At 37.8% G+C, this 19460-nt stretch overlaps 1 protein-coding gene across 3 annotated transcripts in view; it reads right to left on the bottom strand.

The window, feature by feature from the left end:
- STARD9 (StAR related lipid transfer domain containing 9) overlaps nucleotides 1-19460 on the bottom strand; it is a 135788-nt gene that overhangs the window by 75266 nt on the left and 41062 nt on the right. The window lies entirely within an intron of this gene.

Below are 19460 nucleotides of genomic sequence, written 5' to 3'. Positions count from 1 at the left end.
TATTATTTTAAAATTTTTGGGCAGCCCTGGTGGCGCAGCGGTTTAGCACCGCCTGTAGCCCAGGGCGTGATCTGGAGACCCTGGATCGAGTCCCGCATCGCGTCGGGCTCTCTGCATGGAGCCTGCTTCTCCCTCTGCCTGTGTCTCTGCCTCTCTCTCTCTCTCTCTGCATCTCTATGAATAAATAAATAAAATCTTTAAAAAAAATTAAAAAAATAAAATTTTCAATGTCTAGCACTGTGCCCAGCATACAGTAAGCACTTTAAAATATATTTGAATAAATTTTCCCTAGCAATCTTTTTCTGTAACTGAATTGATTCTTGGGAAATTATAAGGAGCTTATAGTCAAGTGTGCTTGAAACAAGAGTATTTTTAGATTAAAAATATATAACCCAAGGCTTGGTTAGAAGAGCATGTGACTCTAGATCTTGGGGTCATGAGTTCAAACCACATATTGGGTGTAGAGATTCCTTAAGTAAAGAAAACTTAAAAAAAAAAAAAAAAAAACCTTAAAAAAAAAAATAACCCAAAGTAGTGATATATGGAATTGATGAATCACTATACTCTATACCTGAAACTAATATAACACTGTATGTCAACTAGCTGGAATTAAAATAAAAATAAAAATAAAAATCCAGGGGCGCCTAGGTGGATCAGCTAGTTAAGCGTCTGCCTTTGGCTCAGGTCATGATCCTGGGGTCCTGGGATGGAGCCGTACATTGGGGTTCTTGCGCTTCTTGCTCGGCAGGGAAGAGCCCTCTCCCTCTGCCTGCCCCTCCCACTGCTTGTGTGCTCTCTCAATCTGTCATATAACTAAATAAATAATCTTTAAAAAAAAAAACAGAGTTTACTTAACACTTTAAAAAATATTTTATTTTATTGAAATTAAATTAAATTAATTTAATTGTTATTGTTAATTAAATTAAATTAACATATTATTAGTTTCAGAAGTAGAGTTCAGTGATTCATCAGTTGCATATTAACACACTGTGCTCATTGCATCAAGTGCCCTCCTTAATGCCAAGCACCCAGTTACCCCATCCCCCTTCCAGTTCCCCTCCAGCAACCCTGTTTCCTGGAGTTAAGAGTCTCTTATTGTGGGATGCCTAGATGGCTCAGCTCTTGAGCGTCTGCCTTCAGTTCAGGGCGTGATCCCGGGATCTAGGATCGAGTCCTGCATTGGGCTCTCTGCAAGGAGCCCTCCCTCTGCCTATCTCTTTCTCTGCCTCTCTCATGAATAAATAAATAAATCTTAAAAAAAAAAAAAGAATCTCTTATGGTTTGTCTCCAAACCTTGAGGTAAGGTTGATACTATGTGGATCTACCGACTTGTCCTCTCTCCAAACTTGTGGTAATAGTATAGAAAAGTAGGACTGGAGGGATCCCTGGGTGGGTCAGAGGTTTGGTGCTGCCTTCACCCCAGGGTGTGATTCTGGAGTCCTGGGATTGGGTCCCACATTGGGCTCCCTGCGTGGAGCCTGCTTCTCCCTCTGCCTGTGTCTCTGCCTTTCTCTCTCTGTGTGTCTCTCATAAATAAATAAAATCTTAAATAAAAAAAAAAGAAAGAAAAATAGGGCTGGAGCTTGTTATTTAAAGAGAAAGAATTCATGTAAAATATATAACTTAATGGGGCCTGGAGTTGGGGAAAGTGCTTAAAATGATTTCCTCTATAGTTTAATCATTAAGAACACAGGCTTTGGAACTTTCTAGGTTCAAAGCCTGGCTCTTTGGGCAAGTACCTTTTCTCAGTTTTTTCGTCTATTAAATGGAGGTTTATCTATTTCATCTATTAAATGGGTTTGGGGCAGCAGTGGCTCAGCAGTTAAGCACCGCCTTCAATCCAGGGCCTGATCCTGGAGCCCCAGGGTTGAGTCCCACGTCGGGCTCCCTGCATGGAGCCTGCTTCTCCCTCTGTCATGTCTCTGCCTCTTTCTCTTTCTGTGTCTCGCATGAATAAATGAATAAAATATTAAAAAAAAATAACTCACTGGGTTTTTGAGAGGATTAACTGTTCTAATACATGAAGCCTTTAGAACAATGTCTGGAACAAAGTGAGTACTAATTAAATGAAAGTTTTTCTTGTTATTAAACTTTATTTTTTCCACTTTTCTGAATAAGGACTACTCAGTCATTTTTCTGATACCCTCATCTATTTTAAAAAGAGCTATGTACTTAATTTGGAAAATAGACACTTGAATACAGAGACCATAGTATATACGTCCCAACTTCACATACATACTTTTCGAAAAACTTCTATGTTCTATCCCATTAACAATTTATTCCAAAAAACCTTCAAAACCATTAAAGTAATAAATCATTAAAACTCTTAACATCTTGAAGGGTTTTGCTAGAGCCTAGGGATTATTATTTCCCACTTACTTTTAAATATGAAGATCATGTCATTTAGAGGAAGTTACCTATCCAGCAAAATACAGAATGTTCTTGGCCTTTAACTCTTTTCCACAGAAATCTTTCATATACTACTTTTTTTTTCTGGCTTCCCTTTGTTTTCCATTGTGGCACCTGGGTGGCTAAGTCATTAAGCATCTGCCTTCAGCTCTGGTCACGATCTCAGGGTCCTGCAATCCCGTGCCATATCAGGATCCCTGCTCAGCAGGGAATCTGCTTCTCCTTCTCCCTCTCCCCCTCCAACCCACTTGTGCTCTGTCACAGATAAGTAATAGGAAGGAAGGAAGGAAGGAAGGAAGGAAGGAAGGAAGGAAGGAAGGAAGGAAGGAAGGAAGGAAGGAAGGAAAGAAGGGAGGGAGGGAGGGAGGGAGGAAGAAAGAAAGAAAGAAAAAAGAAAGAAAGAAAGAAAGAAAGAAAGAAAGAAAGAAAGAAAGAAAGAAAGAAAGAAAAGAAAAGAAAGAAAGAAAAGAAAAGAAAATATGGAAAGAAAGAAAGAAAGAAAGAAAGAAAGAAAGAAAGAAAGAAAGAAAGAAAGAAAGAAAGAAAGGAAGGAAGGAAGGAAGGAAGGAAGGAAGGAAGAAAGGAAGAAAGAAAGAAAGGAAGGAAGGAAAGGGAGAGGAAAAGGAAAGGACTCATTATATTGCTTTAGTCAGCAGAAAGAAGGAAAAATAAAGGCTGAAATATACATGCATTTCTAGCTCACTTTCTTCAGTCTCCTCCAAAACTGTATTTATTATCTACAATGTAGATACTGTAATTTAATATCACAATATATTATCAGCACTTCCAAATCAGTACTAGTCAACATCCCAAAAGAAAACTGGAAGAACCCAAATGCTACTGCTGTGCACAATATACTTTCACTGTAGTTTTCCACATTTCTACAAATATGGAAGTTTTATATGGTTGCTACTCAGAGTATATAAATCTCCTGTCACTGCTTTTCTTTTTTTTTTTTTTAAGATTTTATTTATTTATTCATGAGAGAGACAGAGACACAGGCAGAGGGAGCTGGATGCAGGACTCAATCCCAGATCCCAGGATCAGGCCCTGAGCCGAAGGCAGATGCTCAACTGCTGAGCCACCCAGGTGTCCCTGTGTACTGCTTTTCATTCCTATATTCCTAAAACACTTAAGCATTTTAAACATTTATTATTCATTTTCACAATTATAATTTTATAGATTCATAATTCACACAACTAAGAGTTAACAATGGACTATTTTCTTATACCAAGATGAGATGAATGAAACCCCAAACTCACATTAAGAAATATTAGTAGTGGGGTACCTGGTTGGCTCAGTTGATAGAGCGTGAAGCTCTTGATCTTGGGGTTGTGAATTCAAGCCCCACACTGGGTGTAGAAATTAAAATAAAGTAAAAAAAAAGTCTTAAAAAAAAGGAATATTAGTAGCAAGTAGTGCTACTCATTTATAACTGTAATTCAAAGTCAGTTATTTCTGGTTGTAGGAGAAAACAGAAAAAAAATAACAGATTTCATAATTTCTAAGCCCTCAATTTCCAAAACTCTTTGAATTCAACTCATCTTAGTCAAGTACCCCTTACCCTGAAATAAATTTGCTAAACTGGGTGGGGTCCTTTTTTATTTGATAGAGTTGACACACAATATTACATTACTTTCAAGTGTAAAACACTTAGACAAGTTTATACATTATGCTCACCACAAGTGTCGCTACCATCTGTCATCATACAATGCTATTACAGTATCATTGTATATTGTATATGTATGTATATTCCTTAAGCTGTGCTCTTTATCCTGTGATTTATTCATCCATAACTGGAAGCCTGTATCTCCTACTTCCCTTCACCCATTTTACCCATCCCCAAGCTCTTTCCCCTTTGGCAACCATCATTTAGTTCTCTGTATTTATACATATGATTATGCTTTTTGTTTTTCGCTGTTTTTTTTTTTAGGTTCCACATATGAGTGAAATTATATGGTATTTGTCTTTCTCAGTCAACACATTTCACTTAGCATAGTATTTTCTAGGTCCAACCATTTTATTGCAGGTGGCACAATCTCATCCTTTTAATTGCTGCATAATATTCCATTGCAGAGCCACTGTAGAAAACAGTATGGAGATTTCTCAAAAAATTAGAAATAGAACTACCCTATGATCTATAATTGCACTACTGGGTATCTACCAAAAAAAAAACCTACAATACTAATTCGAAAGGATATATGCACCACTGTTTATTACAGGATTACTTACAATAGCCAAATTATGGAAGGAGCCCAAGTGTCCATCAATAGATAAATGTTAACTATACTGGAATTAAAATTAAAAACTGAAAAAAAAACCCATAGGGATGCATATATCTTTTTGAATTAGTGTTTTAGTTTTCTTTTTTATGTATATTTTTTTATCGGAGTTCAATTTGCCAAAAAGCACATAAGAAAATGCTCCATATCACTTGCCACCAGGGAAATACAAATCAAACCCACAATGAGATACCACCTCACACCAGTGAGAATATTGAAAATTAACAAGACAGGAAACAACAAATGTTGGAGAGGATGTGGAGAAAGGGGAACCCTTTTGCACTGTTGGTGGGAATATGAACTGGTACAGACACTCTGGAAAATTGTGTGGAGGTTCCTCAAAGAGTTAAAAATAGAACTATCCTATGACCCAGCAATTGCACTACTGGGAATTTACCCCAAAGATACAGATGCAGTGTTTTAGTTTTCTTTGGGTAAATACCCAGTAGTGGAATTCCAGATCATATGGTAGCTCTCTTTTTAATTTTCTGAGGAACCTCCATACTGTTTTCCCACAGTGGCTGTACCAATTTACATTCCAAGAGCACATGAGGGTTACTTTTTCTCCACATTCTCACCAACATTTGTTTCTTATGTTTTTTATTTTATCTATCCTGACAGGTATAAGAAAATATCTCACTGTGTTTTTTTTTTTCTCACTGTGGTTTTGATCTGCATTTCCCCAATGATTAGTGATGTTGAGCACCTTTTCATGTGTCTCTTGGCCAACTACATGTCTTCTTTGAGAAAATATCTAATCGGGTCATCTGTCCATTTTTTAATTAAGTTATTTGTTTTTTTCGTGTTGAGTTGTACAAGTTTTTTTTTTAAAGATTAAATTTATTTATTCATGAGAGAGAGAGGCAGAGACATAGGCAGAGGGAGAAGCAGGCTCCCCAAGGGGAACCCGATATGGGACTCAATCCTGGGACTCCAGGATCACACTCTGAGCCAAAGGCAGATGCTCAACCACTGAGCCACCCAGGTGTTGCTAGAAGTTCCTTATATTTTTTGGATATTAACCTCTTACTGGATATATCATTTGTGAATATCTTCTCCCATCCAGCAGGTTGCCTTTTCACTTTGTTGGTTTCCTTTGCTATGCAGAAGCTTTTTATTTTGATGTAGTTCCAATAGTTTCTTTTTGCTTTTGTTTCCCTTACCTGAGGAGACACACCTAGAAAAACGTTGCTACAGCTGATGTCAGATAAATTACTGCGTTCTCTTCCAGGATTTTTATAGTTTCAGGTCTCACATTTAGGTCTTTAATTCATTTTGAGTTTATTTTTGTGTATGGTATTAGTAAGAGGTCCAGTTTCATTCTCTTATATATAGCTCTCTAGTTTTTTCAACAGCATTTATTGAAGAGAATGTCTTTTCCTCTGTGTATATTCTTGCCTCTTTCATCATAGATTAATAGGCCATGTAAGTGTGGGTTTATTCTGGGCTCTCTATTCTGCTCCATTGATCTATGTGTCTATTTTTTGCCATAACCATACTGTTTTTATTACTACAACTTTGTAGTATATCTTGAAATCTGGCATTGTGATGCCTCTCCTCCAGCTTTGTTTTTCTGAAGATTGTTTTGGCTATTTGGGGTCCTTTATGGATTACATACAAATTTTAGTACTGTTATAGTTTTGTGAAAAATGCGATTGGTATTTGGTAGGGATTGCACTGAATCTATAGATTGCTTTTGGTAGTATGGACATTTTAACAATATTAATTCTTCCATTTGTGAGCATGGAATATCTTTCCATTTGTTTGTGTCACCTTCAACTTTTTTCATCAATGTTTTATAGTTATCAGAGTACAGGTCTTTCACCTCCTCAGTTAGGTTTATTTCTAGGTATTTTATTGTTAGTATAAATGTAAATGGAATTGTTTCCTTAATTTCTCTTTCTGCTCGTGTGTATAGAAATGCTACCAATTTCTGGGTGTGAATTTTATATCCTGAAACTCGACTGAATTCATTTATCAATTCTAGTAGTTCTTTTGTGGAGTCTTTAGGATTTTCTATGTATAGTATCATGTCATCTGCATATAGTGACAGTTTAACTTCTTTATCAATATGGATGATTCTTATTTCCTTTTTTGTGTGAATGCTGCAGTTAGGACTTCTAGCACTGTGTTGAATAAAAGTGGTAAAAGCAGACATCTTTGTGTTGTTCCTGATCTTAGAGGAAATGCTTTCAGCTTTTCACCACTGAGTATGATGCAGTGGTCAGTTTTTCATATGTGGCCTTTATTATATTGAAGTATGTTCCCTCTAAACTCACTTTGTTGAGAGCTTTTATCATGAATGGATACTGAATTTTGTCATTTTTTTTTTTTTTGCATCTACTGAGAAGGTCATATGAGTTTTATTTTTCAACTTGTTGATGTGGTATATCATGCTGATTTACAAAACACTGAACTATCCTTGCATTCCAGAAATAAATCCCACTTGAGAGTGGTAAATGATTCTTTTAATGTATTGTTAAATGTGGCTTACTAACATTTTTGGGGGATTTTTGCATCAATGTTCATAGGGATATTAGCCTATAGACAATTAAGAGAGAGAATGTATGCATGTGTATGTGTTTGTAGTGTTTTTATCTGGTTTGGTATCAGGGTAATGCCAGCCTCATACAATGTATTTGGTATTTTTCCTTCCTCTTCTATTTTTTGGCAACACTTTAAGAATAGGTATTAACTTCCTTAAAGTTTGATAGAATTCACCTGTGGTCCTAGACTTTTGGTTTTTGGTAGTTTATTATTATTATTATTATTACTGATTCAATTTCATTACTAGTAATCTGTCTGTTCAAATTTTCTATTTTTTCCTGGTTCAACTTTGGAAGATTCTGTTTCTAGGAATTTATCTATTTCTTCTAGGCTGTCCAATTTGTTGGCATATAAGTTTTTATAGTATTTTTTTAAGATTTTAAGTTTTTTATTCATGAGAGACAGAGAGAGAGAGAGAGAGGCAGAGAATCAGGCTCCATGCAGGGAGCCCGATGTGGGACTTGATCCTGGGACTCCAGGATCATGCCCTGGGCTGAAGGCAGGCCCTAAACCACTGAGCCACCCAGGCCTCCCTCATAGTATTCTCTTATAATTCTTTGTATTTCTTTGGTGTCAGTTCTGATTTTATTTATTTGGGCCCTTTCTTCCCTTGATGAGTCTGGCTAATGGTTTTATCAATTTTGTTTATCTTTGTCATTTATTTCTGTTCTGATCTTTATTATTTTCCTTCCTTCTACTCAAGTTAGGTCTTGTTTGTTCTTTTTCTAGATCCTTTAGGTATAAGGTGAGATTGTTTGAATTCTTTCTTGTTTCTAGGCCTGCATCACCATATATTTTCTTCTTAGAAATGCTTTTGTTGCATTCATTGGGTTATTTTTAATTTATTCCAACCAGCACTCAAGTTTTCTCTTCCCATTCTCATCTCTGAGAGTGTCAGATCAAAATCAGTGAGAACTCACATGTTTCAACAGAAAAAGATACAGAAATAGATAAGATGTAACTACACATGTGTGCGTGTGTGTGTATGTGTGTGTACACAAATGTATATGCAAACATATCACCCCTAGCTTTGTCTAACTCTACTGAGAGGACCTGGGAGCAGTAATACCACAATAGCAATGCCCACACCTACAACCCAGATCTCAGCTTCTAAATATTGCTTTCTACTAATAGGAACAATTTGAGCATCATAATAAATGGTAATAAGAAACTAATTCACTGAGTAAAATGGGAAACCATAAGTTAATACACACATAAATAATTTGAAAATTTGACAAGTAATGGGATATTTACATAGTAAGTACCCCTTGACAAAATATTAATTATATAGAGGGAAAAAGAGTAACTTCAGAGTAGAGAAGCCTGGCAGATGCCACCTTAATCAAGTAATTGTCAAAGTGAACTCTGTGATATTCATATCAAAACATATAATCTGAATCTTAACATGAGGAGACACTGGACAACCAAATTAAGGAACACTACAAAATAAATGGCCTGCAATCTTCCAAAGTGTCAAGATCATAAATATAAGGAAAAACTGAGGAACTGTTCCAGACTAAATTATTTTAAACATAAGACAACTAAAGGCAACAAGTGATTCTCAAACACATTTTTTTGTTATTGGAGCATTTCGAAGACAATTAACAAAACATGAATGGGATCCAAAGATGAGATGGTGGTAATGCAACACTTTAATTTCCCAATTCTGAAGGTTGCATTGTCGTTATATTAGAGGATCCTTTTCTATAAGAAAATACACACTCATTATTAGGGGTAATTGGACATTAATATGACAACTTTCAGATGGTTCAGGAAAAAAGTTCTGAATGAACTTCCATCTTCTCTGTAAGTATGTCATTTCAAAAAAAATTATTTAATAAAAAGATGTAAAGGAACTACAGAAACAGCACACTGTATTCTTAGGCCTGGGTTCCTATGGATATCAGCACAGCCACTAACCAGCTGTGTGACCTAGTTTAAGTTACATGCTCTGTTTCATTTTTCCTCATTAATAAAACAGGGATAATGTTTATTGTAAAAATCAAATGAAGTGAACGATAAGAAAAAATATAGGAAACTGTTAATCAAGTGTAAGATATTTCATAATCCTGTTGAAATGAGTTAACAACCTTAAAAATAAAAGAAAACATGTACTATAGGTCCATGAGACATATTATGACACTAACCACCAGGGTTTGAGCAGAAGAAGCTGATGGTACACTCAAGTCCAATTAAATAAAAAGACTATTTACAAAGGTGTGGGGGGTGGGAAGTAGGATAACCACAAGGGACAATGCAGGAACCTGGAACTAGTAACTGGAAACCCATCACCCTTTTCACCAAAAGAAGAAAAAGGGCTCAAAACCTGGAAGGAGTGAATCATGTGGAGACAGCTACCTGAGAGAAGCTGTAACCTTACGTTAAAGGACAAAGCCACAGGAGGGGTCCAAGATGGTGGTGTAGGAAGACCCTTAACTCACCTCATCCCACAGATACACCAAATCTATACCTATAAGTAGAGTACTTTCTCTGGAAGAACTGAGAGCTGACTGAATAGCTGCTGCACAGCAAAGGATAGAGGGACTACACAGAGAATAGCAGGAGAGACACTGCGATGACAGAAATCTCATCCTATTCCATCTCCAACAGGGCAAACTGCAGTAGGAAGGGACATCACTGAGGAGCCCATGTGTGCATATTTCCCTGATCTGGGACAGGGAAAAAAAAAAAACCAAAATGGTGGTTAAAAGGGAAACTAGACTATAAGTGAGAGAAACTCATTTACTAACTGGAGACCATCTGCCAAATGTGAGAGAAATGCTGGAACTCTCTGGAGACAGAGGTGTTGGCGAATGCCAATGTTTATGGTACTCTTCCACCTTGACAGTGTACACAGAAGTAGTGTCCAGGTACTCTATCTGGCCTGCTACTTTGGTGTGACCTGGTCCCCTAGCCCCTACCAGCTCCAGCTGTTCTCTTGAGACAGCTCCCTGACCCACCATGCTCATCCCAGCTCCAGTGGTCACACCAAAGCTGCCCTGGCACATGGCATACTGGACATCCCTGGCCTGTGCCTGCTTCAGCTCCACCCATTCCACCAAGGCAGCCCTGTGTGGAGTGCCCCAACCTGTGCCCACCCTATCTCCAGCCATCAAGCCAGGAAGGCCCCTGACTCATTGGTTCACACATGCTTCAGCTCCAGCCACCCAACCAGGTTCCCCCAGGATGAACACTCTGGTCAGTGTCCAACACAGCTCCAGGCATTCTCCAAGGATGGCCCCAGCATAGAGCACCCCAGGATTCCCCAGGCTGCACCCACTTCAATTCCAACTGTCCTCCCAGATACTCTCTGTAGTGCCCCAGTCCATAGCCACTCCAGCTCCAGCTGTCCCACCAGGGTACTCCCTGCATGGAGAATCCTAGCCTGCACCTGCCTCAGATCCAGACAACCTGTCAGGATGTCCCAATGCTGAGTGGCCCAGGACCATCAGCCTGCCCCTGATAAGCTCCACCTAGCCAGCCTAAGCCACCAGGAACATGCATTCCATGTAGGAGACATTCCTACATAGGCCACCCCATCAAGGCCGGGAAAAGTAGATGTTTCACCTAATTTCACAGAAGCAAATAGAGAAAGGAAACAAAACTAAGTAAAATGGAGATTAGCAACCTATCTGATAAAGTTCAAAGTAATGTCATAAAGATGTTCATCAAACTCAGGAGAAAAGAATGAACTCAATAAAAACTTCTATAAAGAGATGTAAAACACATATATATGTATACACACACACACACACACACATATATATATATATACAAAAACGGGTGGCTTAGTAGGTTAAGTGGCTACCTTCAACTCAGGTCATGATCTCGGGGTCCTGGGATTGAGCCCCATGTCAGGTGCCATGCTCAGTGGGGAGCCTGCTACTTCTCCCTCTGCCTCTCCCCCCACTTGTGCATGTACTCACTCTCTCAAATAATTTAAAACAAAAAATAAAAATAAAAAAGCAATCAATGCTGGGGAGCCCAGGTGCCACAGTTGGTTACTCTTGGTTTCATCTCAGGCCATGATCTCAGGGTAGTGAAATAAAGTCCTGCATTAGAGCTGTGCTCAGTGGCGAGTCTGCTTGTGATTCTCTCTCCCTCTCTCTGTCCCTCTCCTTACTCTATCTCTGACTCTCAAATAAATAAATCTTTTAAAAAAAGGAAAACAATCAGAGTTGATTAATACAATAACTGAAATTAAAAATAAACTAGAGCAGGGTGCTGGGGTGGCACAGTCAATTGAGTGTTTAACTGTTGGTTTCAAGCTGAGGTCATGATCTCAGGGTTGAGGGATTAAGTCCCACATCAGGCTCTGCACTCAGTTCACAGTCTGCTTGGGACTCGCCCTTCCTCTGACCCTATACTTGCTTGTACTCTTTCTCTAAATCAATCAATCAATCTTTTTAAAAAATACACTAGAGGGAATCATCAGCTGATTAGAGGATACAGAATAATGGATCAGTAACATGGAAGTCACTATAGTGGAAAGCACTGAAGCTTAAGAGCAAAAAAGAAAAAACAATTAAAAAATAAGAATGGGGCACCAGATGGCTCAGTTAGTTAAGTGTCTGCCTTTGGCTCAGGTCATAATCCCAGGGTTCTGATATCAAGCCCCTAGTGGAGCTCCTGGCTTGGCAGGGAGCCTACTTGACCCTCTCCCTCTGCCCTTTTCTTTACCCCCACTCATACTTGCTTGCTCTCTCACTCACTCTGCTCTCTCTCAAATAAACAAATAAAACCTTTTTTAAAAAATTAATGATAGATTAAGGGACCTCTAAACATCACCAAGCATACTAACATTCTCATTATAGAAGTCCAAGGAGGAGAGAGAGAGAGACAAAGAGATGGAAAATTTGAAGAAATAATAGCTAAAAACTGCCCTAACTTGGGTAAGGAAACAGACATCCAGGTCTAAGAAGCAAAGAAAGCCTGAAACAAGATGAACCCAAGGAAGCCAACACCAAGACATATAATAATTAAATGTAAAAATTAAAGATAGATAATCTTAAAAGAAAATAAAAGCATCCAGTTACCTACAAGGGAAGTCCTATAAGTCTATCAGCTGCTTTTTTCAAGAAAAGCTTTGCAAACCAAAAGGAATGCCATGATATACAAAAGCATTGAAAGAAAAAGTAAACCTAACACCAAGAAACTCTACCCAACAAAGTTATCATTCAGAATTGAAGGAGAGATAAAGATTTGCTGAAACAAAGGTCAGAGGAGTCTAGTACCATGAAACTGGCCTTATAAGAAATGTTACAGGGACTTTTTTAAAAAGAAAGATGGTAAATAAAAGAAATTATGAAAGGAAAAAATTTCATTAATAAAAGCAAATAAAGGTAATAGAACAATCACTTGTAAAGCTAGTATGAAAGTTAAAAGACAAAAATAGGGATGCCTCAGTGGATCAGTAGTTGACCATCTGCCTTTGGCTCAGGGCATGATCCCTGGGTCCTGGGATCAAGTTCCACATGGGTCTTCCTACAAGGAGCCTGCTTCTGTCTCTGCCTCTCTTTTTGTGCCTCTCATGAATAAATAAAAATCTTTTTTAAAAAATAAAATACAATACAAAAATAGTTATATCTAAAACATTAAAGGATTCACAAAATAAAAAGATGTAAAACATGACATCGTATAAACATAGAGGGATAGAACAGTAAAGATGTAAAGCTTTTAGAATGTGTTAGAAATTATGCAACCATCAACTTAACATAGAGTACTATATATTTATTATGTTACATATGAACCTCATGGTAACCACAAACCAAAAACCTATTAAGAGATACACAAAAAAAATAAAGAGAAAGGAATCCAAGCATAATGCTGAACGAAGTCATCAATCACAAGGGAAGAGCAAGAGAGGAAAGGAACAAAGGTGGAGTACAGAAACAACCAAGAAACAAATTAACAAAACAATAATAAGTGCATACCTATCAATAATCACTTTTTTTTAAAAGACTTTATTTATTTGTGAGAGACACGGGGGGGGGGGGGGGGTGCGGGCGGAGAGAGACAGAGACAGAGACACAGGCAGAGGGAGAAGCAGGCTCCATGCAGGGAGCCCTACGTGGAACTCAATCCCGGGTTTCCAGGATCACGCCCTGGGCTGAAGGAGGCGCTAAACCGCTGAGCCACCTGGGCTGCCCTCAATAATCACTTTAAATGCAAATGGTCTAAACGCTCCAATCAACTAACATACTGAATAAAAAACAAGAGCCATCTTTATGCTGCCTCCACAAGACTCACTTCAGACCTAAAGACATATACAGAATGAAAGTTACACGATGGAAAAAGATATTCCATGAAAATGAAAGTGGGAAAAAAAAGCTGGGATAGCAATACTTTTATTAGAGAAAACAGACTTTTAAACAAAGACTGTAACAGGACACCATTACATAATGATAAAGGGATCAATCCAACAAAAAGATATAACACTTGTAAACATACATGCACAAGAGCACCTAAATATATAATGCAATATTAGCAGACATAGAGGGAGAAGTTGACAGTAGTACACTAATAGTAGCATACGTGAATGGCTAGAACATACAGAAAATCAGTAAGAAACAATGGCCTTGTATGACATATTAGATCAGATGGATGGCTACATTCAAAAGAATGATAATGGGCCACCTTCCAACACCATACACAAAAATAAACTCAAACCAGATTAAAGACCTAAATCTAAGACCTGAAACCATAAGACTTCTAAGAAAAAACACAGGCAGTAATTTCTTAGGCATTGGTCGTAGCATTATTTTTCTGTATCTTCTTCCTCAAAGGAAACAAAAGCAAAAATAAACAATTGGGACTACTTCAAACCTTTTTGTTGTGTGTGAAGAGAATTCTAATATCATCCTCAAATTTCACCCAAACTGCCATTATTAATCGACCAGAATTTGAAGCCTTATTAGAGACAGACACAATTACATTTTTCTTTCTTTGATGTTTTTCAAATTATAAAGAATGCTCATTTTTTATATCAAGTAAATATATATAAATATATCAATATAAATATATATAAATATATAAAAAACAGTGCATGAAGAAAAAGTTAGCCTTCCATTCCTTTCCTCACACCTAATCCCACTCATTCAAATATTCAACAGGTAGCCTTCTGGTACTAAGGCAGGTAATGATATACCCAACAGGCATGTCCTTCCATACCTTTCTCCACATACACAAGGATATACAGTTATTTGTTTTTGTTTCCACTGAAATAGACATATACAATACACATCAACCTGCAACATGCTTTTTATCACATAATATACCATGAACATACAGGTTATTTGCCATAGATACAACTTTTCCTTTTTTTCCAAGCATATATCCCACAGCCACAGTTATGCAAATACAATTTAAAATAATTGGGATGGTAGGCTGGAGAAGATGGTGGAGGAATAGAGGTCCTCAACTCACCTGGCCCCAGCAACTTAGCTAGATTACTTTCAAACCTTCCTGGAAACCTACCAATTTGACCTGAGATTTAAAGAGAGAACAGCTGGAATGCTACAGAGAAGGGTTTTCACTTCTAACAAGAATCATCCAGGGTGAAATTTACTTAGGTCATGGTTGATATCCTTGACTCAGCCCACTCATACAGCCACTCCGCACTGAAAAAATGACTAGAAAGAAGAACTCACCACAAAAGAAAGAATCAGAAACAGTACTCTTTGCCACAGAGTTACAGAATTTGGATTACAATTCAATGTCAGAAAGCCAATTCAGAAGCGCAATTATAAAGCTACTGGTGGCTCTGGAAAAAAGCATAAAGGATTCAAGAGACTTCATGACTGCAGAATTTAGATCTAATCAGGCCGAAATTAATAATCAATTAAATGAGATGCAATCCAAACTGGAGGACCTAACGACGAGGGTTAATGAGGTAGAAGAACGAGTGAGTGACACAGAAGACAAGTTGATGGCAAGGAAGGAAGCTGAGGAAAAAAGAGAAAAACAATTGAAAGACCATGGGGAAAGGTTAAAGGAAATAAATGATAGCCTCAGAAGGAAAAATCTATGTATAACTGGGGTTCCAGAGAGCACCAAAAGGGAGAGAGGGACATAAAGCATATCTGAACAAATCATAGCTGAGAACTTCCCTAATTTGGGAAGGGAAACAGGCATTCAGATCCAGGAGATAGAGAGGTATCCCCCTAAAATCAATAAAAACCGCTCAGGGGATCCCTGGGTGGCTCAGCGGTTTGGTGCCTGCCTTTGGCCCAGGGTATGATCCTGGAGTCCCGGGATCGAGTCCTGCATCAGGCTCCCAGCATGGAACATGCTACTCCCTCTACCTGTGTCTCTGCCTCTCTCTCTCTCTCTCTCTCTGTGTCTATCATGAATAAATAAATAAAATCTTAAAAAAAAAAAAAACGCTCAACATCTTGACATTTAATAATGAAACTTGCAAATTCCAAAGATAAAGAGAAAATCCTTAAAACAGCAAGAGACAAGAGATCTCTAACTTATATGGGGAGAAATATTAGATTAAAGGCAAACCTCTCCACAGAGACCTGTCAGGCCAGAAAGGGCTGGCAGGATATATTCAGGTTACTAAATGAGAAAAACATGCAGCCAAGAATACTTTATCCATCAAGGCTCTCATTCATAATAGAAGGAGAGATAAAGAGCTTCCAAGATAGGCAGAAACTGAAAGAATATGTGACCACCAAACCAGCTTTGCAAGAAATATTAAGGGGGACACTGTAAAAAAAAAAAAAAAAAAAGGAGGAAGCCCAAAGAAATAATCCACAAAAACAGGGACTGAATAGGTATTACAATGACACTAAATTCATCTCTCTCAGTAGTAACTCTGAACATGAATGGGCCAAATGATCCCATCAAAAGACACACGGTTTCAGATGGATAAAAAAGCAAGACCCATCTATTTGCTGTCTACAAGAGACTCATTTTAGACCTAAGGACACCTCCAGCCTGAAAAATGAAAGGTGGAGAACCATTTACCACTCAAATGGTCCTCAAAAGAAAGCTGGGGTAGCAATCCTCATATCAGATAAATTAAAGTTTATCCCAAAGACTGTACTAAGAGATGAAGAGGGACACTGTATCATACTTAAAGGGTCTTTCCAACAAGAGGACCTAACAATCATGAATATTTATGCCCCTAATGTGGGAGCTGCCAAGTATATCAATCAATTAATAACCAAAGTTAAGACATACTTAGATAATAATACACTTATACTGGGAGACTTCAACACATGGCACTTTCTGCAAAAAACAGATCTTCTAAGCACAACATCTCCAAAGAAACAAGAGCTTTAAATGATACACTGGACCAGATGGATTTCACAGATATTTACAGAACTTTACATCCAAACGCAACTGAATACACATTCTTCTCAAGTGCACATGGAACTTCCTCCAGAACAGACCACATACTGGGTCACAAATCAGGTCTCAACTGATACCAAAAGATTGGGATTGTCCCCTGCATATTTTCAGATCACAATACTTTGAAATTAGAACTCAATCACAAGAAATTTGGAAGTAACTCAAATACATGGAGGTTAAAGAGCATCCTGCTAAAAGATGAATGGGTCAACCAGGAAATTAGAGAAGACTTAAAAAGATTCATGGAAACTAATGAAAATGAAGATACAACCGTTCAAAATCTTTGGGATACAGCAAAAGCAGTCCTAAGAGGAAAATACATCACAATACGAGCATCCCTCAAAAAATTGGAAAAAACTCAAATACTCAAGCTAACTTGCACCTAAAGGAACTGGAGAAAGAACAGCAAATAAAACCTACACCAAGCAGAAGAAGACAATTAATAAAGATTCAAGCAGAACTCAATGAACTAGAGACCAGAAGAACTGTAGAACAGATCAACAACACCAGGAGTAGGTTTTTTTTTAAAGAATTAGATAAACGATTAGCCAGTCTTGTTAAAAAGAAAAGACTCGGGTTATTCTGTATGTTAGTAAATTGAACACCAATAAAAAATAAATTAAAAAAAAAAGACTCAAATTAATAAAATCATGAATGAAAAAGGAGAGATCACAACCACTACCAAGGAAATACAAATGATTTTAAAACATATTATAAGCAGATATATGCCAATAAATTAGGCAATGTAGAAGAAATGGACGCATTCCTGGAAAACCACAAACTACCAAAACTGGAACAGGAAGAAGTAGAAGACCTGAACAGGCCAATAACCAGGGAGGAAATTGAAGCAGTCATCAAAAACCTCCCAAGACACAAAAATCCAGGCCCAGATGGCTTCCCAGGGGAATTCTATCAAACGTTTAAAGAAGAAACAACACCTATTCTACTAAAGCTGTTCTGAAAGATAGTAAGGGATGGAATAATTCCAAACTCATTCTATGAGGCCAGCATCACCTTAATTCCAAAACCAGACAAAGACCCCACCAAAAAGGAGAATTATAGACCAATATCCCTGATGAACACAGATGCAAAAATTCTCAACAAGATACTAGCCAACAGGATCCAACAGTACATTAAGAAGATTATTCACCATGACCAAGTGGGATTTATCCCCGGATGCAAGGCTCGTAAAGCAATCAACGTGATAGGTCATATCAACAAGAGAAAAAACAAGAACCATTTGATCTTCTCAATAGATGCAGAGAAAGCATTTGACAAAATACAGCATCCATTCCTGACCAAAACTCTTCAGAGTGTAGGGATAGAGGGAACATTCCTCAGCATCTTAAAAGCCATCTACAAAAAGCCCACAGCAAATATCATTCTCAATGGGGAAACAATGGGAGCCTTTTCCCTAAGGTCAGGGATATCCACTCTCACCACTGCTATTTAACATAGTACTAGAAGTCCTAGCCTCAGCAATCAGGCAACAAAAATAAAAGGCATTCAAATTGGCAAAGAAGAAGTCAAACTCTACTTCTTTGCAGATGACATGATACTGTACATAGAAAACCCAAAAAACTCCACCCCAAGATTGCTAGAACTCATATAGCAATTTGGCAGTGTGGCAGGATACAAAATCAATACCCAGAAATCAGTGGCATTTCTATATACTAACAATGAAACTGAAGAAAGAAAAAATAAGGAGTCAATCTCATTTACAATTGCACCCAAAAGCGTAAGATACCTAGGAATAAACCTAACCAAAGAGGTAAATGATCTATACCCTAAAAACTATAGAACACTTCTGAAAGAAATTGAGGAAGACACAGAGAGATGGAAAAATACTCCATGCTCATGGATTGGAAGAATTAACAGTGTGAAAATGTCAATGCTACCCAGGGCAATTTACATATTTAATGCAATCCCTATCAAAATACCATGGACATTCTTCAGAGAGTTGGAACAAATCATCTTAAGATTTGTGTGGAATCAGAAAAGACCCCAAATAGCCAGGGGAATACTGAAAAAGAAAACCAGAGCTAGGGGCATCACAATGCCAGATTTCAAGTTGTACTATAAAGCTGTGATCATCAAGACAGTGTGGTACTGGAGCAGAATCACATAGGTCAATGGAACAGAATAGAGAACCCAGAAATGGGCCCTCAACTCTATCTATAGTCAACTAATATTCGACAAAGCAGCAAAGACTATCCATTGGAAAAAGGACAGTCTCTTCAATAAATGGTGCTGGGAAAATTGGACCGCCACATGCAGAAGAATGAAACTAGACCATTCTCTTATACCATATACAAAGATAAACTCAAAATGGATGAAAGATCTAAATATGAGACAAGAATCCATCAAAATCCTAGAGAAGAACACAGGCCACACCCTTTTTGGACTTGGCCACAGCAACTTCTTGCAAGATACATCTATGAAGGCAAGGGAAACAAAAGCAAAAATGAACTATTGGGACTTAATCAAGATAAAAAGCTTCTGCACAGCAAAAGAAACAGTCAACAAAACTAAAAGACAACCTACAGAATGGGAGAACATATTTGCAAATGACATCTCAGATAAAGGGCTACAATCCAAGATCTATAAAGAAATTATTAAACTCAACAGCAAAGAAACAAACAATCCAGTCATGATATGGGCAAAACACATGACAGAAATTTCACAGAGGAAGACATACACATGGCCAACAAGCACATGAAAAAATGCTCCGCATCCCTTGCCATCAGGGAAATACAAATCAGAACCACAAGGTTCTGATACCACCTCAGACCAGTGAGTATGTTGAAAATTAAGAAGACAGGAAACAACAAATGTTGGAGAGGATGTGGAGAAAGGGGAACC

The sequence above is a fragment of the Canis lupus genome, chromosome 32, assembly GCF_048164855.1.
Source record: "Canis lupus baileyi chromosome 32, mCanLup2.hap1, whole genome shotgun sequence".
In the NCBI taxonomy this organism is placed as follows: domain Eukaryota; kingdom Metazoa; phylum Chordata; class Mammalia; order Carnivora; family Canidae; genus Canis; species Canis lupus.
The sequence above is the reverse complement of the archived record's forward strand: the minus strand, read 5'-3'. Positions and strand labels throughout refer to the sequence as shown.